Source organism: Impatiens glandulifera, chromosome 4 (genome assembly GCF_907164915.1).
Source record: "Impatiens glandulifera chromosome 4, dImpGla2.1, whole genome shotgun sequence".
NCBI classification, from domain to species: Eukaryota; Viridiplantae; Streptophyta; class Magnoliopsida; order Ericales; family Balsaminaceae; genus Impatiens; species Impatiens glandulifera.
Window position 1 is genome coordinate 12,053,758 of NC_061865.1, and position 23,940 is coordinate 12,077,697.

The 23,940-nt window shown below is 31.4% G+C and overlaps 2 non-coding genes across 2 annotated transcripts; both read left to right on the forward strand.

Moving 5' to 3' along the window:
- Positions 1-505: 505 nt before the first annotated feature.
- On the forward strand, positions 506-702 carry LOC124937237. Its single transcript, XR_007099341.1, has one exon. It is a non-coding gene; the product is annotated as a U2 spliceosomal RNA (small nuclear RNA).
- Positions 703-16,017: 15,315 nt separating this feature from the next.
- LOC124937242 lies at positions 16,018-16,214 on the forward strand. The gene has a single exon (XR_007099345.1). It is a non-coding gene; the product is annotated as a U2 spliceosomal RNA (small nuclear RNA).
- Positions 16,215-23,940: the final 7,726 nt, after the last annotated feature.

A 23,940-nucleotide genomic window follows, 5' to 3' on the forward strand; every position in this document is an offset into this window, starting at 1 on the left:
ATTCTTCATTCCCTTCAAAGAGGATGAAAGAATGTTCATAAATTGTAACAATCCTTTAAATACTAACAATAAGAACATCAAAACATATTGGAATTAAGGAAGAACAGATTTATAGTGTTCACCTTCACCATTTTCTCCTACAATATCATACAAACTAGGAATTGCTTAAACACAGATGCTGCTCATTTGGTAATTCAGAAAATTATAACAAACACAGACCTTAAGAGAAGAACCAATTAATGTAGGAGAACGAAGAAATGCAATAAATTAAAAGACTAGCATCGGATAAACTAAACTCAAGAGGAGAAAGAGAAAGTGCTTTGATTACGGCCACCTGATTGCTTTGTCGATCTCCAGATATAGAAAGGAAATAGATCTGGGAGAAGAAAGCTGCATCAGCGAAGGATAGAACTCCTTCATTGTTACTTGTCCCACATCGGTTGAAGACTACTAAGCTAGCTAAGGAGAAAGATTATAAAAGGCAAGTTGATGTAATTGAAAATTTATACCTTTCTCGGCCTTTTGGCTAAGATCAAGTGTAGTATCTGTTCTTATCAGTTTAATATCTGATACGTGGGCCATCGGTCCACATGATATTAAATTAATTTTTTATGGGTGAAGGCCCAATACCAGTAGCTTGCTGCTGTGGCTCTTCGCGTGTCTCCTTTGCGTTACACTACTGCATAGGCTGGCGCACCCCTCCAACCCAGTTCAATACTTATTTCATTTCCTTTTTCTACTTTTTCAAATTATTAATTCCAATATGTTTTCAAACTAATAGCAATTTAAACACTTAGTAATTACCAGTTCTAAAAATATAAATTTAAAACAGCTTAATTTTCATATCTATTTGAAATGTTTTTCATTAGTAATTTGCATCAACAAATGAATGTGTAGGTTCTTGTTCTAATATCTCCCTCTATTTTGACATAATTTTTTATAGATGAAATTATTACTCATATTAAAATAACTGAAATATTTTAATTGAGTAAAATTGAAAAAAAAATCTCTCCCCAGTAAAGAAAATAAATTGCACTATTTTGCTACCCATTAAATAAGTTCAAACATCCTCAAACTATACATTAATATTATATGGTGAAATCACCTACTTTATTAATATGATTAGGGTTGTTTTTCCTAATTTTAAGATATATCAACACGGTATAGTTATAACTCTCTGTTTTAATTTATTTACCGTCTTTTTGAATTTTTTTCATATTCAATCCCTTGGACAAACTTAGTAATTTTATACTACAAAAGTATTGAAACATTTAACTCTCGAACCTTTACCAGATTGACATAATATATGTTCAACAACCTCAATTTTCAAGAGCTAAAACATAACTGAAAATATAGTAAAAATAATTACTTTTCCTCACATTGTTGGGTTAGAGCTCATCTTTGTAAGTCTATTTTATAGCAATTTTGTAACTTTTCTCACAATTTGATAAGAATTAATTTGCAAGTCCAGTGAAAAACAAAAATTAATAATTGTTTTCTTCTTTTTCAATTTTTCATTCTATGTATTTTTATGTTTATTTTTATTATTCAACCGTCTTATAATAAATTAAATAAACATATATAATTATATGGTACAAATCTACACAATAATTAATTAAATTTGTTTTTTTACCATATGTAATAATAAAAATTAATCAATTTTGTACCATTGATCAATTTTGTCCAAAACTAATTAATATTAATTAATATATTGTTATGATTAATCATATAAAGTAATACATTAGTGGTTTTCAATTGTTTCTTTGAACGTCTCTCAACTTAGATGTCAATTTATCTCTAAATGCTGTCATTTCATTATTTACTTCTACATGAATATTTTTTTGGGTGTCCAATTATTCGTCTCCACTTGTTTTAATATCATCCTCGACTAAATTAATGATGCGTTTTCTTACAAATGGTGTAGTTTCATTGTCACAATATTTATTAAAATTGAACTTACATCAGATATTGACACAAGTTGACAATTTTTCCACTTGTTTTTTCAAATACCAAGTGTATTGCTTGTTCCAATTGGTATTGAGTTTCTTGATTAAAGTTAAATATCATTTTTTATTTTTTTATTAGTGTTGTAACATCCCTAATTCCTATTTTTCAAGACTGAGTGCGGGATGTTTGAAACGTGAACATAAATAATCGTAAAACAGTTACATATGCGGAAGAGTTATATATATTATTTTTTAACTTATTTATAATATTCTCTTTTTATTGATAAATAATTTAATGTTCAAAAAAATGAAGATTATAAGTATCACACAAACATAAATTTCTTCAAATTTTGTTTGAATAATAGTCGCATATAAAACTTTAAGTTACATATATTTATACATCTTTTTTTTCATCTTATAGGCCATATTTTGTGTGGCAATTTTTGGATTAAATTTTTTTTTGGATTTAATTTATATAAATGTGTGTTTTAAAAGGTACTAACACCAATGTGGGACAAATATTTTTATTGATAATAACACAAAGTATTATTGTATATATTATAATAAACAAAAGATTAATATATTGATAGAGAAATATATTCTCTACAAAAGATAAAATTGTGCAACTTAGCGTAACAAAAAAAAATAATATGTCAGCTTCTTTCACTGGATGGCGATTTGTATTATTTTTTAACTTATTTATAATATTTTCTTTTTATTTATAATTTTCTCTTTTTATTTATAATATTTTGTGAAAATTTTCTCTTTTTATTCATAATATATTTGTGAGATTTTTCCTTTTTCTTTTTTCTTTAATATAAAAAAATAAAATTAATAGTCTTTTTTATTTAAATTTTTATTCGTGTTTATAATAATAATAAACAAAAATATTGAGTTATTATTTTTTTATAATCTTGATTATTACTATTATGTTTGATAAATTAATATACATTATTATTCAAATTAAGTGATATTTTGTTAATAAAGGGGATGAGTCATTATAATTTGAATAATTTTCAAGTATTATCTCCTTCAAAAGATAAATAATTTTAAAATATTCAATGTTGATATGGCAGTTTAGAAAAATAATAAGAAAAATATAAAATTAAAGTAATCAAATATTAAATACTAAAATATGAACCTAGAAATGTAGAAAAATATATAAATAAATTAATTAATTTATAAAGAAAAAAGTAGAATGAAAAATTAATTAATTATTTAATAAAAAAAGGAAAGAGAATAAAAAATATTTAATTAATAAATATATAAATTTGTAGATAAATAATAAAATTAATTAAGTAATAAAGAAAAAAGTAAAATGAGAAATTGATTAATTATTTAATAAAAATAAGGAGAGAGAAAGATAATAATATTAAATTAATAATATATAAATTTATAAAAAATTAATTTGGTTAAATGAGTCATCTTTATACTAAATTTGTTTTAAATATTAAATAAATTTTTTGTTATTTTTAGACCACTTATGTAGAGTTACCTTGTGGCGAGTTTGGATTGACAGGTTAATGGGTTCAACGATTCTAACCTAAATTTGACATATTTAATATTTCGGGTAAAAAATCTCTTACCTAAACCTAACCTGTTTATTTATGTTTGACCTAATTCTGAACCGTTTGACCTGTTTGACCTGATTTACCTAATCCAACTCGAACTAAACTCGATGTATCTAATTCATATCTCACTATTTCAAATTAAAATGACATTAATACAAAATAAAAATAAAGTTAAATCACAAATTCACTTATACAAAAATTTTACAAAAAAAATGAGTGAGTGGGTAAAAAAAATAACACAAAACTCAACAAAAGAAACTTGTAAACGGGTTATCGGGTCTATTTTTGGTCATGTCAGGTCCACCCGATTTTGACATGTTTATTAATTAGATTAAACAGGTCAACCTGATTTTGACTCGAACAAAAAGATACCTGACTCTAACCTGATTTTTTCGTATTCGGCCCGTATCGTGTCCAAAATTGTTGGTCCATTTGTGTATGATCTTAGTGAATTCATATTTTGATCTAATTATTGTTATAAATAATTTTGATTTACATTTTTTTATTTTTCTTAAATGTTGTTTACTTAATATTAAATTTGAATTTGACTTAATCTTATTAAGATGTTATTATTACTGTAAATAAATTTAACTTATGAATAAAAGTACAGTATCATTCAGTAAAGGGAAACAAACTACAGATCAAGGTACCAAACCAAATTATTGGAGGAACATTTCATTAAAGTTCAAAATCACAACCAAAACACATAATTAGTTGGAAATAAAAAATAACAACAATGAAACCCTAATTTATACACTTTTTATTTCTCTCTCACCCACAAAGAGGTGTTCTTTTCTCTATATATAAAGAGATCTTTGGCCTTCTCACTTCTGTTATCTCTTCCCCTACGTCTCTTGGAGCTCCGACGGTGAAAGTTCAGATTTTGTATCCGTTTGTCTCCTGGAGGTAATTCTGAATTTCTACCCGAATTTCAGGTAACAAAGCAATCACCTCAGCATCTGGATCTAAAAAAAACACAAATCAAGAAACAAATTATAAAACATTTGAATTGTAACCAGCACTTAATTAGGAATTCTCACCATGCATTCCAGGACGGTTTCTTCTCCTCCTTAATTAGGACTAGGTTTTTCAAGTTCTATATACGCCATCGTAGACATAAACTTCTTTAGCAGAATACGGCTAGAGATTGGAACTGGGTCATTGAAAACTACGACAACTATGTTTATAGAGAAGAATACGGCTAGAGATTGGAACTGGGTCATTGAAAATCATGAGAGATCGGAGACTACAGAAGGATTAGGAGAAAAAGGCAACTAGAGAAAGGAACTGGTTCATTCAAAGTTTTGAGAGATCTAAAACTACAATAGGATTAGGAGAAGAAGGACATAGACTACGACAGGACTAGAAGAAGAAGACGGCTTGAGATCGAAGCTGGTTCATTGATTTGAGATGGGAAACTATTATAAGAAGGCGAAGGCGGCTAGACGAAAAAGAAAGATAATTAGGGTAGAATGAATGTGAAGTTAACCTTTGGGCCCGTGTCCGTTTTATATATAAATCATAAGTATAAAATATATAATTTTATCCTACAGTTTTAAAATTTTACAATTGTATCTCTGAGTTTTTTAATTAGTCAATATTAAACACAATCTTATAATAACCAAAAAAAATTAATTAATCAATATTAAACTTAATCGTATATTAAAAATATATATATATATATATATAAATATAATCTTTATAGTTGATGTAGAATTTTGTTAAAATAATAATTACTATTAATATATACAAAATAAATTGCCTATAAATTATATTGTTAAATTTGTGTCAAATTGATTGTATTCCAATAAATAAATAAAATAATTTAATGTTAAAAAAATGAAGATTATAAGTATCACACAAACATAAATTTCTTCAAATTTTGTTTGAATAATAGTCGCATATAAAACTTTAAGTTACATATATTTATACATCTTTTTTTTCTTTTTTTTCTTCTTATAGGCCATATTTTGTGTGGCAATCTTTGGATTAATTTTTTTTTGGATTTAATTTATATAAATGTGTGTTTTAAAAGTTACTATGTGGGACAAATATTTTTATTGATAATAACACAAAGTATTATTGTATATATTATAATAAACAAAAGATTAATATATTGATAGAGAAATATGTTCTCTACAAAAAAGATAAAATTGTGCAACTTAACCTAACAAGAAAAAATAATATGTCAGCTTCTTTCACTAGATGGCGATTTGTATTTCGTTTATAGCTTCTTTTCATGGCTTCTCTTGATTAGCTTTGTCGATATCCATCTACATATCCAGGATACGCAGGCAGAGAAAGGAAGAAAATAGACATGGGAAAAGAAAGTTGTATCGAGGAAGGGTAACACTTTTTTAAAGCCATATCTGTTGTTTGTCCCACATCGTTAGAAGACTAGTAAGCCTGCTTAGGAGAAAGATTATAAAATACAAGTTGATTAAATAAACTAAGCATGCCTTTCTTGGTATTTTTGTTAAGATTAAGTTATATTAAATTATTTTTACATTAATGTTCTACATTCATGTACCATTAATATGGTGGTTGGTTAGTAGATACTTATTAATGACTTACTAGCCAACTACTTTATTAATGGTACATTAATTTAGAACATGTTTTCGCCTAATGCTACCTTAGCTAGGAAGATAATGTTACCGTAACATTCTCCCTTAATTCTCGTTGCATCTTCTTTATCGGTCTGGATGGTGTCTTTAATAAACTCACGTGGTTCTGACAGTGTCCTCGTCACGTCGCATCTTCTTTATCGGTCTGGATGGTGTCTTTAATAAACTCACGTGGAATATGGGTGCATCTTCAAATGCGACGAAAGTTTTAAGCAATAAATATTGCTTTCCAACCCATTTTTTTCCCAAGAAAGGGCATTCGTATCGCCCACAAGCTACCTGTGAACCTTTGAAAATTGTCTCCCTTGATGAAGGAGGAGTTTTACTAGCACTCAGTCTCCTTCGAACTTCAAGTGTCTTTTTTTTCTTTTCCTCCCATTTTTCATTCTTTAAGCGGTTTTGACAATTACACACATCTCTTTCTTGAAGAGCAACTCCTTCGATTGCCTCTTCGGCTCATCCAATTTGGAAAGTTTTATGCAATAAAGGACCGCCGCCAATGGTCTAACACATTTGAATAACTTTATTCTGTGATTCACATCTCTCTTAAGGTGGAGCTTTTTTGGTAATTCGGTTGAAATTACATCTTGAAATTTCTCTAGGACAGTTATAACTTATGGGGGTGTCTTCTTTTGAGACGCAGTTTTCTCATATTTTTTCAAGGTAACAAAGGGTGTTGGGTGGGCCTTCTTCACACCTTTTTAGAGTTGCATGGAAGAGAACTTCCTAACTCCTATCTTGCCATCATTTGTTAAAGTTATCATGCAAATATTGTCTTGCTCTAGAATTTCCATAGTATTGATAAAAAGGAATAGGAAGACATTTACCTTGTCTAGGAACTTTATGTCGATGACCATTTTGTAGTCATCAATGTGAACTATGAAAAAATCTAGGAGGATAGTCCACTCTCACAAGTTGACGTTTACATTATGAGCAACTTCATAAGTTGTACTTGGTACCGATTTGACTGCTTTAAGTCACCCCTGCTACTTAGTGTACCTAATCTACAGTCTTCCCACCTCTTTTACCTCTAGAAAGTTGGTGTTAGCTCCCGTGTCCAACAAAGTTTTAACCATGTGGTTCTTACATTTGTTTTCACGAACAGTCCTCCTTTCTTCACAGACTTTGGCTCTTCAAACTTCGATTTAGCGACACTAAGGAGGTATAACGATCTCAATCGAGTTTCATAATGAAGGCGTTCTTGGCTTTTTGCTCCTCCATCAATGCAGATAGTTTGTCCTTCATAGGACACTCTCTTGCTTTGTGCGACCCTTCATAAAAAATACATTATCTAGGGCCTCTCTCCAATTTTCTCGTCTCGATCTCCTCTACCATTGAGCTTGATAAACTTAATTGAGTCTTCTTTGTTGTAGAAATGGTCTCCACCATTTCCCCCCTTGTCATTCCTCTAATAATAGGTCGACTTTGGTTTGTCTTGCCTTCTAATTTCAATAAGAGATTTAGTCACATAAATAACGGTGTTTAAATCTTGGACATCACGTCGTTCCAACTCTAGTTTCACCCACATTTGTGGACCGTCAGTGAAGGAGAACAAGGCTTCGTCGTCTGAGTAATTAGTGATCTCAAGGAGAGTATCGATGAACTCCTTGACATACTCCTTGATATCCCCTCTTTGTGAGAGCCGCCCCAAGTTGGCCATTGTTTCTTGAATGGAGTTTAATGATAGAATTGTCTCTTGAGTTCCTCATTGAATTCACCCCATGTATTGTGCTACAGTCTAGAAATAAAGGTTGTGGTCCCAAAATAATTCCAGCACCCTCCACGGTCCTAATGTGCACTTGGGTTAAATTTCTATTTTTTGTTTTAATAATTCTGTTTTTCTTTCACTTTCTGTTTTTCAAACCGAATTCTGTTATTTCTAATAGTTGTTGTAACTGAATATTCTGGGGAAAGACATCACCTATAAAAAGTTGATCCCTCTTCCCCATGGACCCATAGAATAATGAATATTTGAATTATTTTGTAAAAGTTCTTCACCCATAATTTATTTTAGGTTGTGAACCTTTGTTTTTGACTGTTTGGTATAGATCAATAATATTATTTTCTCACCCTTGATTCTTCTTTTCCCCTCATCCCAAATTCTCCACTACAAAACACTCTCGTTTCCCTTTGTTTATATATTTCTCACTCTGTCCTAGAGATCAAGAACTCGATTCTTGAAATCAAGAACCCATAAATTCTAAGTTACAAATAAGGCGTAACATCTTGGTATCAGAGCAAGACGATCCTCAAATGATAGAAACCCACCAGCAAGTAGTGATGGATGCTCTAAAGACCCTAATCGAAGGCTTATCCCAACAAACGGCTGCTATGCAAGCTTCAATGGACCAAATATTTGATGTTGTCGAAGAAAGACTTGCAGCGATTGAAAGTAGTGCGTCTGGAAATGGTCAAGATCCCCGCACTAGACCCTATGATGATCATTCTTGCCACGGTTCTTCCCCGTTTAGGCCCCAACACCCTAGCCAGAATCGCGACGCACACTATGTTCCTTCAACCCGGCTAACCAAGGTCGACTTTCCTCGGATTGATGATCCCGATGTGGAGGGCTGACTAATATTTGTCGAGCAATTCTTCAAGGTGGACAAGATTAAGGATGCCACTAAACTAGAAATCGCCCCCATTCACTTTTCTGGAGAAGCAAGAATGTGGTATGAGTCATATTTTTAGAACCGCGACCATACGGAAGCATTGATATGGGTTTTGTTCAGGAGAGACCTAATGACGCAATTTGAGCCCTCTATACATGACACTCCAATGAGACAACTAATGAAATAGAAACAGGTTGGTGTTGTTCAAGAATACAATCTGCAATACATGTCAATTTCTCAAAATTTATATAGCATGCCAAGGGAATACATAATAGATTGCTAATTGTTCGGCTTGAGGGAGGAAATTGTGAATTACATCAGATTGTAATTTCTTGGGTCCCTAAACGAAGCCATGGCCATGGAAAAGGTCTAAGAAGCAACGTACAAGTTCCTAATGAGCAGCGAATACTTGTACGACGTTGAAGCACCGCTGCTGCCCAAGCCATCCAATATTAACACAGCCTGGCCGAGCACCAACTAGAATACTGACATCAAGAATTCCTCACATGCGTCTTCTTCAAGCACAAACCAGGGCCAAATTAAGCAATTAGACCCGAATGTAATGGACGAGAAAAGGAAGAAAAACCTATGTTATACTTGCAATGAAAGGTGGGAGCCCAACAATAGGTGCAAATCCAAATTGTTCATGGGACCAATCATCAAGAAGTCCAAGAACCCATTCAAGAACCTGTTTTTGATGATCTACCTTTGTTTCTTGGGGCAGGGGATGAACCAGCCATATCCTTGCATGCATTGACTGATTCTAAATTTTTCAAACGCTCCAGATTCTTGGTAAAATCAGGAACCTACCAGTGGTAATCCTGATTGATACATGCAGCACCCATAATTTTATCAATAATAGGATTTTGGAGAAAATAGGTCACAAAAGCATGGCAACCCAGGCGCAATTGGTTAGAGTGGCTGATGGATCAAATATTTTATGCTCTAGCATTTGCAATGACTTTAAATGGTCAATGGAAGACAATGACTACCAAACATAAATGAAGGTAATTTCCATAGATGAATATGATATTGTGTTGGACATTGAATGGATGATTACTTTAGGTCCTTCATCCTGGAATTTCAAAAAGTTGACCCTTTCTTATGAGAAGCAATGCAGAACCACAGTCCTAAAGGGTATTCCTCAAACACAGGTCAATATAATGCATGACAACCATCTGGACAAGACCTTGGAAAAATATAGTGTTGCTACCATGATCCAAATAACGAACCAGCGAGAAGGCCAAACTGTTTCACTTGCGACAATGACGTTGGAAGAAATTCCTGAAGATCTCCAGAAACTATTTGAAGTCTTCAATGCTCTATTCCAGTTACCCGAAGACCGACCACCACTCAGAAGAATAATTAGAAGTCATGGCTTCTTTGATGCGTCGGTGGTGATGGTCTAGAAGAAAGACTTAGCCTGGATTGTTGAAGATACTCTAGAGTATAATCGGAACTAGAAGAAGTTTTGTATATATTTACTCCAGGTCCTGGCGAGACTGCAGCAACATAGGTCAACTCTTAACAATAGAAAAATCGACTTTGAGTGCACAGAAATTTCCCACATGGGCGGAGTGGCGACTGACCCGACAATGCTAAACACTACAAGGACCCGGCCAACTCCACTACATAAAAGATGTTATCAAAGGCTTATAAAGGATTGTGGTCTTATACTCCGACCCTTGTTGAACCTGCTGAAGTCCAACCGAAGCAAGAGAAAATAGTTCTCTTTGAAGATAGGGGCATGCGCATTAGAGGTTGACCAGGCCATGGTCTTTTCGTCGAGTGCGACGAATTTTGAAGGAGGGGATAATACTACGATCTAGAAATAAAGGTTGCGGTCCCGAAATAATCCCAGCACCCTCCACGGTCCTAATGTGCACTTGGGCTAAATTTCTGTTTTTTGTTTTAATAAATTGTTTTGCTTTCCCTTTCTGTTTTACAAACTGAATTATGTTATTTCTAGTAGTTGTTGTAACTGAATATTCTAGGGCAAGACATCACCTATAAAAAGTTGATCCCTCTTCCCTAAGGACCCATGGAATAATGAATATTTAAATTTTCTTGTGAAAGTTCTTCACCCCTATTTTATTTTAGGTTTTGAACCTTTGTTTTGGACTGTTTGAGATAGACCAACAATATTTTTTTCTCACCCTTGATTCTTATTTTCCCCTCATCCCAAATTCTCCACTACAAAACACTTCCGATGCCCTTTGTTTATATATTTCTCACCCGGTCCTAGAGATCAAGAACTCGATTCTTGAAATCAAGAACCCATAAATTCTAAGTTACAAATAAGGCGTAACATATTGATAGAACATATACATTTTTCTATGTCACTACTCATTCGCCTCCACCACAGCATTGCAGTGTTTTCTAGGTATGTCGTTGTAGTATATATCTTTCTCGCCTTTTCCACTAAGCTGAGTACTTTGAAAAGTGATCCAGACCTCATAAGAAATTGTTGATCGCTTTTGCGTTCCTCTCGCCTAAATACGTTGTAGGCCTTGAAACATCTATCCTTATCGGATTAAGGACTCATATAGGCGCACGTTTGTACTCTTGCGCGACAGACTTTTTGAGTATCAACACTTCCTATTGAGTGGTTTATAACTTGGAGGTCATTCCCTCGAGCTTCTCGTTCAAGGTACTAATCTCAAAAAGGAAGGTTTGATCCATGGTTCGAGCTTGTTCTCGACATTTGGATAACTCCTCATTCAAGGTACCTTGCATCCCTTCTCGGAGCTCGTCTCTCTCCTTCTCAAGCTCGACGATGCGTTCTTCTAGGTCCCTAAAGTTATCTTGTCCATATGACACGATGGGTTCTATCTTCTCCAACCTTGCGATAATGTCGACAATATCATCTCTTGATTTCTCTCTTTCTTTGATAGTTTTGGATCCTCCCGCTTGAACCTAACAAGGGTTCCTAATATCATTTTCGATCTCTTGGGAAGTTTCCCCACTTCATCCACGTTATTAGTAGTTGCACTTTCATTCAATCTCTTTGTCATTCTATTTTGATACAGATTATCACGTGCTCGGTCTTTCCACCAACGATCCGTGCAGTACTAGTTACGATCTTCGCGAAAATTTATAATTAATCAGCCTTATTTGAAATAACATTCGATGTTTGCTTCAATAAATACAAAGACTTTAGAGATAAAAGATGAACCCTTACAAAGAATAGTATTATATTATTTAAATATTGTATGATTTACAAAGTAATACATTTGATGTATTAATAGGATTTACTCAACTACTACATTAATGACTACTAGTTAACTATCACATTATTGACATATTACACAACTATCTCATTAATGACTTACTAGCCAACTACTTTATTAATGGTACATTAATCTAGGGCATATCTTCTCCCAATGTTTATTAATGGTACATTGATTAGGGCATATCTTTTGCCAATGTTTCTCGAGTATTCTTTGATTGGGACTACTTAGACAATTGAGTCTCCCCTCGGTTAAGAAGATAAAAGCACAGTGACAATAGGCTGGCGCACCCCTCTCCCCTCGGTTAAGAAGATAAAAGCACAGTGACAATAGGCTGGCGCACCCCTCCAACTCAATGAAATTATTTGATTTCATTTTCAAATTATTAAATTAACTTTTTCCAAATATGTTTTCAACTAATAGTAATTTAAATACTTAGTAATTATTGGGTCTAAAAACAACGTAATTTTTATATCTATTTTAAATATTTTTTCACTATTAAAATTTGCATCAACAAATTGATAAATTTGATGTCATTTTTAATATCTCACTCTATTTTAACATAATGATACAATAAATAACTAATTTATTAATTGAATAATATATGAGTTGTTTTTAATTTTTTTTTTATGACGTTTAAATGTCAATTTATCTCTTAATATTGTCCTTTCATTGATTACTACTACATGAATATTCTTCTCGAAACTAATTAATGGTGCATTTTCTTACAAAATTGTGTAATGACATTACTCAATAGTTATTTGAATTTGAACATGCATCCGATAATGACACATGTTGACAATTTTCCAAATATTAAATGTTCGCTCGATACAACTTCTTAAAGAAGAATGTGCATTGTTAAGTGTTGCTCGTATTGATTGTTCCAATTGGTATCGGGTTTCACGATAAGGAAATAAAAATATCCTTTTGTAATAGTGTATCCAGAGTCGAGTAGATAATATTTATCCGTGAACATTTAAATTGATTTAGTTAATAAATATTTCTAATGAAATGGAAAATAATAAATTAAGAATTAAATATTACCTCCAATTGAATATGAAATATTGTGTTATCTATTAGATGTCAAAATCACAAACATCTTGATATTTTGTAGTTGACCTTTCTGCCCAATAATGATCTTGCAATTTTAATAGAAAATTGACCGTTGAGCCATGTTTGGTTCACCTTGACCTACGCAACGTAAAAAGACGACGAGCGATTCTTCTAGAATTAATCCTTTATTTTGCATTCTTAGTCTATATTTTGAGGTAAATCATTTAGTAACTCATAAAATGAAAAAAAAAGGTTCATACAAAACCCAAAGAAACAAATTTCATTGTGTTGTAAGATATCTTGTATCCAAAGTAAACTTCAAGTTGTCAAACGATCTCTAATATCAACATTCACATCTTCTTCCCTCTACGACAATTTTTACTATTTCTTCTCCGAGTACATGATAAATGTTTTTTTTTTATCAAAATATTGGTGGAATACACATTTGTAAACTTGGATTTATTTGAATCTGCCACATATTCCTTGTTATAATCTTTTAGTTGACTCTGTTTCAAAATGATAATTGAAACCAAAATGTCAATTAGAATCATAAATAAAATTTAACAATATCTTAAAAATATCTTAACAAGTTTAGAAATTGATCACCTCAAATTTTGCTGCTTTTTTAACTTAATCATTTCGTGAACTTGGATTTATTTGAATCTGCCATATATTCCTTGTTATAAGTTAAGATATAGAGGTGATCAATTTGAGGTAGTAATTCCTTGCCATATATTCCTTTGATGGATCAATTTATGCTAGTAATTTTGTTTCTTTATTTCTACCAAAGGTTCTGCTAGCACTTGTTAAGAAAATATATAATTTAAACAAATGATAAAAAAAAATAGAGATAAAGATGTAAAAAATAATAAACACAAGATATAACGAAGGTTCGGCCAATAAATGCCTACAACTTTAAGGACTCGTCCATTCTATAGATTTCCAAGAAATATGGTCCAAATAACTCTATGTTACAACTTACAATGTATCTATTTGTAAAAGTAAATCAAAAGACATAAAGATTAAATTATTAGTCTTAAACTTATGAAAAACTTAAAACCTATTATAATATATAAATTCTAATAAAATATTAGATCAACATCCCATAGATTCCATTAAGAACTAAGTGCCTTAATTGTGTTTCTGACCTAGACCTGCCATTTCTACTAGAATATATCTAAGAAATAATCAAGCTTTCCATACCTGTTTTTTTCATTACATTTATTTTTTTAAGGTTTTTTAGTAATGATGGACTTGGAGTTGGTCCCATAACTCTCTCCTAATTGTTTTATATGTATCTTTGGAAATTGGAAGGGCAACTTTCATCAAAGTACCATTTTCCAAATCTTGACAATAAAGTTCTATAAAGACCTATGTGCATTTGGGATAGTATTTCCAATTTATCTCTTATATATGAGATACCTAGATTGAAATTTCCCATGGATTTACACAGCTCTTTGATTTTTTAAATTATTAACAAATATATAACAATAAAAACAAATATAGATGGAAGAATTAGAAGGGTATATACGTAAAATCCAGTCTACAATTATATCAACTTATAATTGTTATCATTTAACTACAAAATAAATACAACAAGAAATTTAAAAAATTGAAATTCCGTGACAAAAAGTATAAAAAAAATGGAAGTGGATTTTATTGAAAATAGTCGTTCAAGATACAAATACTTACCAAAATTTTTAGTTTTGTACTAATAAGGTTCATATACTAAAAATGAAGAGATATGAACTACTGATAATTATCTTCAAACATTTTAACTTCGTATAAACTAGTTTGTAAATATATATTTCAGCAGATAACAAACATTTATTTAATAACCAAACAAAGAACAAATACTCTTATATGTAAACTAAAAGCAGCAAATTACTAAACATAAATATAATTTCAGACATAAAAAATTGTGTAAATACCTAGAAACATAGAGAGAATTCAGTGATAGAGAAGTATGAATGCTATTTTCAATGACAACTTACATTTATAAACTAAGATTCGTTCTCTTATTGTCTTCAAGATAAAAGAAACTTGGTGTTTGAGTTGTGTTCACTATGGCTCAACAAAACTAGAAAGATTATTACTTTTATTTGACATAATCACACTTGTAAACAGTTACTCTCTACGAGACACTTATAGACAGATATCTTAAACCTTATAAAATTTACAGAATAAACAACAAATTAGAACTCTACCCATCCACCAAGAGTTCTTATTCTGTTCAAAGATATCATTTCATTATGCCATTGCCATGAACCAGCCTGTATTATCAGGTCCAAAATGATATGAACTCTCATGAAAGATGGCCATATCCAGGTGAACTTAATAGGCTAGAATTATTCTTGGCCAGCCTGCAGAACCATCAGGCATACAAATTACAGCAACATACTTAACACGATCAATTCAAAGTACTGACAGTTGAATCTTAACCCACCATTGAAGTTAAAGAAAACTCTTCAATTACCTACCTATGAAAAATAAACCAACTTATCAAACTGATAGTGGGATACTTATACCCTCCTTAAACTTCATAAATCTTTCAATCTATCCACAATGCGATGCAAGAATGTTCATGGGATTTTAACAATCCTATAAAATACAATACATACTAGGAATTGCTTAATTAAACACAGTTCCTACACATTTGGTAATTCAGAGGAATGCAATAAATCAAAACACGAACAGAGAGCAAGTGCTCTTATTAGAATAACCCAGATTGCGTTTTTGTATTTCGTTTATAACAACTTCCTGTCATCACTTTTCCTGATTTGCTTTGTCGATCTCCATCTACATATCCAGGATAAGCAGGCAGAGAAAGGAAGAAAATAGATATGGGAAAAGAAAGTTGTATCGAGGAAAGGTAAAACTGATTTACAGCCATCTCCCTTGTTTGTCCCACATCGTTTGAAGACTACTAAGCCAGCTAAGGAGAAATATTATAAAATGAGAGCTGATGTAATTGAAAACTCATACCTTTCTCGGCCTTTTGGCTAAGATCAAGTGTAGTATCTGTTCTTATCAGTTTAATATCTGATACGTGGGCCATCGGTCCACATGATATTAAATTAATTTTTTATGGGTGAAGGCCCAATACCAGTAGCTTGCTGCTGGGGCTCTTTGCGTGTCTCCTTTGCGTTACACTACTGCATAGGCTGGCGCACCCCTCCAACACAGTTCAATAGTTTTCTCATTCCTTGTTACTTTTTTAAAATTCGTTTTCAAATAATTAAATAAACTTTTGCCCAATATGTTTTCCAACTACTAGTAATAAAACAACTTAATTTTCATATCTATTTGGAATGTTTATCATTAGTAATTTGCATCAACAAATGAATATGTGTCTTTTCATTTTTAATAGCTCCGTTTTGACATAATTTTTGATAGATGAAATTATTACTCATACTACAATAACTGAAATTTTTTAATTGAGTAAAATTGGAAAAAATATCTATTTCTCTCCCCCAATAAAGAAAATAAATTGCATTATTTTGCTACCCATTAAATAAGTTCAAACTATACATTCATATTATATAGTGAAATCACCTACTTTATTATTATGATTAGGGTTGTTTTTCCTAATTTTAAGATCTATCAGATTTAATTTATTGATCTTCTTTTGAATTTTTTCATATTCAATCTCTTGGACAAACTTAATAATTTTATACCAAAAGTATAGAAACATTTAACTCTCAAACCTTTACAATATATGTTCAATAACCTAAATTTTCAAGAGCTAAAACATAACTGAAAATATAGTAAAAATTATTACTTTTTCCCCACATTGTTGACTTACAAGAGCTCATATTTGTAAGTCTATTTTATATTAATTTCGTTATTCTATGTATATTTATCTTTATTTTTATTTTTCAACCATCTTATAATAAATTAAATAAACATATATAATTATATGGTACAAATCTACACAATAATTAATTAAATTTGTTTTTTTACCATGTGTAATAATAAAAATTAATCAATTTTGTACAACTGATCAATTTTGTCCAAAACTAATTAATATTAATTAATATATTGTTATGATTAATCATATAAACTAATACATTAGTGGTTTTCAATTGTTTCTTTGAACGTCTCCCAACTTAGATATCAATTTATCTCTAAATGCTGTCATTTCATTATTTACTTCTACATGAATATTTTTCTCGGTGTCCAATTATTCGTCTCCACTTGTTTTAATATTATCTACATTACCGACTTCATCCTCGACTAAATTAATGATGCGTTTTCTTACAAAATCGTGTAGTGTTATTGTCACAATATTTATTAAAATTGAACTTACATCGGATATTGACACAAGTTGACAATTTTTCCACTTGTTTTTCCAAATACCAAATGTATTGCTTGTTCCAATTGGTATTGAGTTTCTTGATTAAAATTAAATATCATTTTTGTATTAGTGTTGTAACATCTTAACTCCTATTTTTCAAGACCGAGCGTGGAATGTTTGAAACGTGAACATAAATAAGCAGAAAACAGTAACAAGTTTTGAATTCAGTTTAAATAATTGTTGTATCACATTATCTACCCCTTTAATAATAAAAATAGTTATTTATTAACTAAATATCAAATTATCCTTATTTTATATATTTATAGACATTTTAATTATATCTTTTTTAGTTTTTACTGAAAAAAAATACACAAAGTTGATATTTCCCTGTTGGAGGTAAAATACATATTTTATTTCTATTTTAAGTAAAAGAAAAAGTAAAAGTAAATTTGATAGGAGTGGATAAACATGGTCCATCTAATTAAGATGTCTTGTGATATTATTATTATTTATATATCTTGGATTTCATTATGCATGTATAAGGTCATATATAGTATTCATGTACAAGGAAGGTCCTACTTCTTTGATCTTCAAACATACATATTTTTCATGTCCCAAATAAACCAAATTATTATATGCATGCATTATCCATTACTATTTCAAAATCACTATCATTATTCATATATATTGGTAGGTGGGTGAATCATTTATAATATGAATATAATTTTAAAAATATAAAAAATAATACTACATATAAGTTTGAAATATCTCTATACATTATCTTGTTTTATTTTGTTGATTATACATTTATTTTTGTTTAAAATTGTACATTTATTTTTATTTGAAATGAATCCTTATACATTTGTTTCTATTTGAAATTATTTCTCTAAATATCTAAAACAATTTAAAATGTTATAAAATCCTGAATTTGTATAAAAATATGCACAATTTTTATTTATTTATGATATATCCATTTTTATTTTTCTAAGTACTATTTCAGATAAAATTTTCATATTCGTCTTGAGATGACCTCTTCAACTCTATTCTCAAAAGATAACGCATCTGCTCTGTTAAATTTCCAATGATATTAAAGACTAAGGCGACATCGAGATTGTTACTCATTAATATGAGAATGTGTGTTTGTGTTGTGTTTTGAATTGTTGGAGAAACTAACAAAATAAAAATAAAAACTCTCCTCACAACTAGAATCCCACATCGGAAAATGATGAGAGTTGGGGAAGTTCTTAGTCTATAAAATAAACTCTCCCCCTTTAGTTTATTGCACCCGATATTTGTATCTATTTTTGCTTATTAATTGATAACGGAGTTTGTCCAAATGTTGCCTAGGTCACCGAGCTCAAAGACTATCAATTAATAAGGAAGAAGAGGTACAAATATTGGGTGCAATATCAAACTCAAATGTGCAATGTTTAAATTTGGTTTTTTCAATATCTTTCATCTCGAACTCCATACTCAATTGAGCTTCCAATTTGTCAATTTCATATTGACTCTTTGATGCTATCAACATATCATCAACGTATAATAGTAGATAGATATAAGATTCATATTATAATTTGCACAAATACACACAAGAATCAAGTATATTTTTTGTGTACTTGTGGTCCATCATAAACTTGTCAAGTCGTTTGTACTATTGTCTCGACGATTAATTTGTTCAATTTGCAAACTCAATTTTTTTTTATCAGCAATTTTGAATCAATCTGGTTGAGACATGTAGATTTCCTCGTTCAAATGACAGTGTTAAAATGTGGTCTCACATCTAGTTGAGCTAGCTCCAAATTAATTTGAGCTACCAAGGTCAACAAATACATCATTATAATCAATTCCTTCCTTATGAGCGTAGTCTTTAGCTACCAATCTTGCCTTGTAGCGAACAACAATTTTTTTCTTCGAGAAAATTTCTTTTTCTTAGCAAAGATCCATTTACAACCAATAGCCTTTTTCTCTTTTGGTAGATGCATCAACTTGCACGTCTCATTATATTGAAGAGATTACATCTCATCTTTCATAGCACCTTTCTATTTTCGCCAACAAATCAAGCTGATTTTTGAATAACTTGTCTTGGTTTGTTCACAACAATTGATTCACGTAGTTATGAAAGTTCTTGGATTGAAACCTCTTCCTCATCTGACTTTTCATCTATCGTCTAAGAGTCACTTATAGTTGGGGTTATCTTTATATGCTTAAACTTCACCTGTTGCAGAGTACAATCAAACTTGTCTGATGTTACCTTATTCAACATTGAATAATCGTCAAAAGTAACATCTCTGTTGATAATGGTTTTCTTTGCATCCAAACACTAGAGACAATATCATTTAACTCCAGTAGTAAATCCCATAAAGAGAACATTTTTTACTCGTGGATCTAACTTTGATTCAACTATATGATAATATGTTGTATAACAAAAAATATACAAAGAATCATAATCAGTTACAAAATTTTCAAACTATACCTCTAATGGAGTCTTGCCACCAAGTGCAGATGATGGTAGGCGATTTACCATATGTTGAGCGTATGCCACAACTTTTGTCCAAAATTTTCCGTCTAATCCAGCATTAAACAACATACAACAAATTTTCTCCACCAATGTCATGTTCATACGTTCCGATACTCCATTCTATTGTGGTGTTTTTTTACTGTGAAGTGTCAAACTATATCACATTGTTGGCATAATTTTTGGAATGAATCATTCTTGTATTCTCCACTGTTATCAATCTAGAGAATTTTGATCTTTCTTCCTGTCTCATTTTCAACTTGAGTTGTCAATTTAAGAAAAATCTCAAACATTTCAACTTTGTTCTTCATAATAAACACTCATACTCTTTTGAAAAGATCATCAACAAAAGTAACATAATAATGTCTACCTTCAAGAGATGGGGTTTTGGCAGGTCCCTAGACATCTGAGTGCACATAGTCCAAAATATCCTTAGTGTTATGAATAGTAGTGCCAAATTTTACTCGCTTTTGTTTTCCCAGGACACAATGTTCATAAAAATCTAATTTACAAACTTTTGTACTTTTCAACAATCCTTGTTTAACAAGAGTTTGCATAGATTTCTCACAAGCATGTCTTAATCGCATATGTCATATCTTTGTTACCTCTAATACCTTACTACTACCAGAAGTTAATACATCTGTTGATGTCCCATTAACTATACTACCTTGACAATGATACAAATTATTACTTTTCCTGATAGTTTTCAGCAATAATATGCTATAGAGATTATCTTAAGAATTTCATTTTTCATTCTTATATGTAGGCCTTTTGACTCCAAGACCCCAAATAAATGAGATTCTTTTTCATATTCGGTATATACCGAACATCTCTGATAATTCTCGTGGATCTATCATCATTTATCAAGTTGATTGAACATATCCTTTTATTTTAATATATTAACATCTCCCATATAAACAACTTCACCATCTAGTTCTTTAAACTCAAAGAATTGTTGAGTTATGGAACCTACACTTATAATAAACTCTACATTGTTAACTAGAGTTTATTGGGTTTTCTTTTTGGTTTTGGGCTTGAGCCTGACCAAAGTTATTTAGGTTTATTACCTGAATGTTTACCCTATAAATATGTGATTATTAAGGGTTTACATTGTTAAAACATAATTTTAGAGAGATAAAGTGTGAGACAACAATTTTGTATTTCTTCTTCTTCATAGAGAAATCTAGTGGTGGTTGAAGTGGACGTAACTCAATTTGAGTGAACCACTATAAATCTGTGTCTTCTTATGTTCTTCTTTCTTGCATTTTTAAAGATTGTTTCAAGTTGATCGGATTTGGGAGATACAAATCCTAACAACTAGTATCAGAGCAGCTATGTAAGATTTGAGCATAGGAAATGATAGAAAGTGAGAACAGTATAGGACATGGGAATGGAAGATTTAATAGGACAAATTATACCTTCTAGAGAATGCAGATTGAAGATTATCTCTATGGAAAGAAGCTTCATGTTCCTTTGAGTGAGAAACCAGAGAAGATGGATGAAGCTGAATGGAAACTCCTTGATAGACAGGTTTTAGGAGTTGTCCGATTGACGCTAGCCAAGACAGTTGCTCACAATGTAGCAAAGGAGAAGACCACCATGCGTTTGATGAAATCTCTTTCTGATATGTATGAGAAACCATCTATTAATAATAAGGTACATCTATTGAAAAGACTATTTTACTTAAGAATGGTTAATGGTACTTCTGTTACTACTCATTTGAATGAATTCAATACAATTGTGAATCAATTGCTATCTGTTGAGATTGATTTTGGGGATGAAGTTTGTGTCCTGATTTTGCTAGCATCTATACCAAATAGCTGGGGAACCTATAAGGGCAGAAATTAGTAATTAAGTTGGAAATGCTAAACTGAAATTTGTTGAAGTTAGAGATCGTATTCTTGCTGAAGAGGTTCGTAAAATTGATTCTGGTGAAACGTTCAAAGGTTCTACTCTGAATATGGAAAACAGGGGCATAGGTAATGATAGAAAATTCAACCGAGATAAGAGCAGATTTATGTCGAAGAGCAAGAGGAGTCAGTCCAAGTCCGGGCAGACATTTGAGTGCTAGAATTGTGGTAAACGGGGTCATTTGAAGAAGAACTGCAAAACACCGAAGAGAAACAGTGATGATAAAAATGATGCAGCCAACATTATTACAGAAACTATCACTAATGTATTACTTTTTTTTGTTGATAGCCCGATAGATTAATGAGTTTTGGACTCGGGAGCATCTTTCCACACCACTGCCCACAAAGAATTAATGGAGAATTATGTGGCTGGAAATTGTGGGAAAGTTTATCTCGCGGATGGTGAGCCACTGGATATTGTTGGCATGGGGGACATCAAATTGAAGATGAAAAATGGTTCTGTTTGGAAGATTAATAAGGTGAGACACATCCAGGTTTAATGCGCAATCTGATTTCTATTACACAACTTGATGAAGAAGGTCACAATTTCAGTTGTGGAAATGGTGCGTGGAAGGTGACTAAAGGAGCAATTGTTGTTGCTCGAGGTCACAAAACTGGAATATTATACACGACTTCAACTTGTAGAGAAACAATTGCTGCTGTAGTTGATGACTCGAAGAATAGTGAGCTATGACATTGCAGGTTGGGCCATTTGAGCGAAAAAGGGATGAAAATTCTTTTGAAGAATGGACAGATTCTAGAACTAAAGTCTGTTGAACATCAGTTATGTGAAAACTGCATTCTTGGAAAACAGAAACGGGTGAGTTTTTAAAGATTGAGAAGGAGCTCAAGAAATAAAGGCTATACACACTAATGTATGGAGACCTGTACCTGTTTCTTCTATTGGCGGATCACAATACTACGTGACGTTTATAGATGATTCGACAAGAAAGGTATAAGTATTTTTATGAATCACAAGTCTGAAGTATTTTCTATTTTCAAGAAATGGAAGGTTTTGGTTGAAAATGAAACAAATCAGAAAGTTAAGTGATTGAGATCCGACAACGGAGGTGAATATATCAATTCAGATTTCAAAGAGTATTGTGTTGTGAATGGAATCAGTATGGTGAAGACTGTTTCCCGAACGCCTCAAGAGAATGGAGTATCTGAACGAATGAATCGAACATTGAACGAGCGTTCTAGAAGCATGAGATTGCATGTAGGGCTGCCTAAAACCTTCTAGGCAGAAGTTATAAATACTGTTGCATACTTGATAAGCAGGGGACCCTCTGTTTCTCTTGAATTCAGAATTCCTGAAGAAGTCTAGAGCAATAAAAAGGTAAATCTTTCATATTTGAAAGTGTTTGGTTGTTTATCATATGTTCATATTAATGAATGTAATAATAAAATATAATATAACAAAATTTATACAAAAGTTTTAGTAATAAAATATGCAAAATTAAAAAAATTTAAAAATTAAAATTTAAAATAATACATATAAGAATCAGTCTTATAATACCGGTTGATATTGCACCTTTATATTAACTGTTTTTAAAATTATTGATATAAATTTTGTCAATATCAATCGTTTTAAAATTCCGTTAATATAGATTAGTTAATATCAACCGTTTTAAGAGCGGTTGATATTGACCAACTGTTGATATAGAGTGGGGTCAATATCAACCGTTTTAAAATTCCGTTAATATAGATGAGTTAATATAAACCGTTTTAAGAGTGGTTGATATTGACCCCCTTTATATCAACGGTTTTTAAGAGCGGTTGATATTGACCCCTTTTATATCAACGATTTTTAAGAGCGGTTGATATTGACCCCCTTTATATCAACGATTTTTAAAACGGTTGATATTACCCCTTTAATATCAATGGCTGAACAAACGGTTATTATTTTTGGTTACTATTAATGATTTTTTTACTAGTGTCTAGGTCCCCGAAGTAATCTTGTCCATATGACACGATGAGTTCTACCTTCTCCAACTTGGCGATAATGTCGACAATATCATCTCTTGATTTCTCTCTTTCTTTGATAGTTTTGGATTCTCCCGCTTGAACCTGACGAGGGTTCCTAATATCATTTTCGATCTCTTGGGAAGTTTCTCCACTTCATCCACGTTATTAGTAGTTGCACTTTCATTCAATCTCTTTGTCATTCTGTTTTGATACC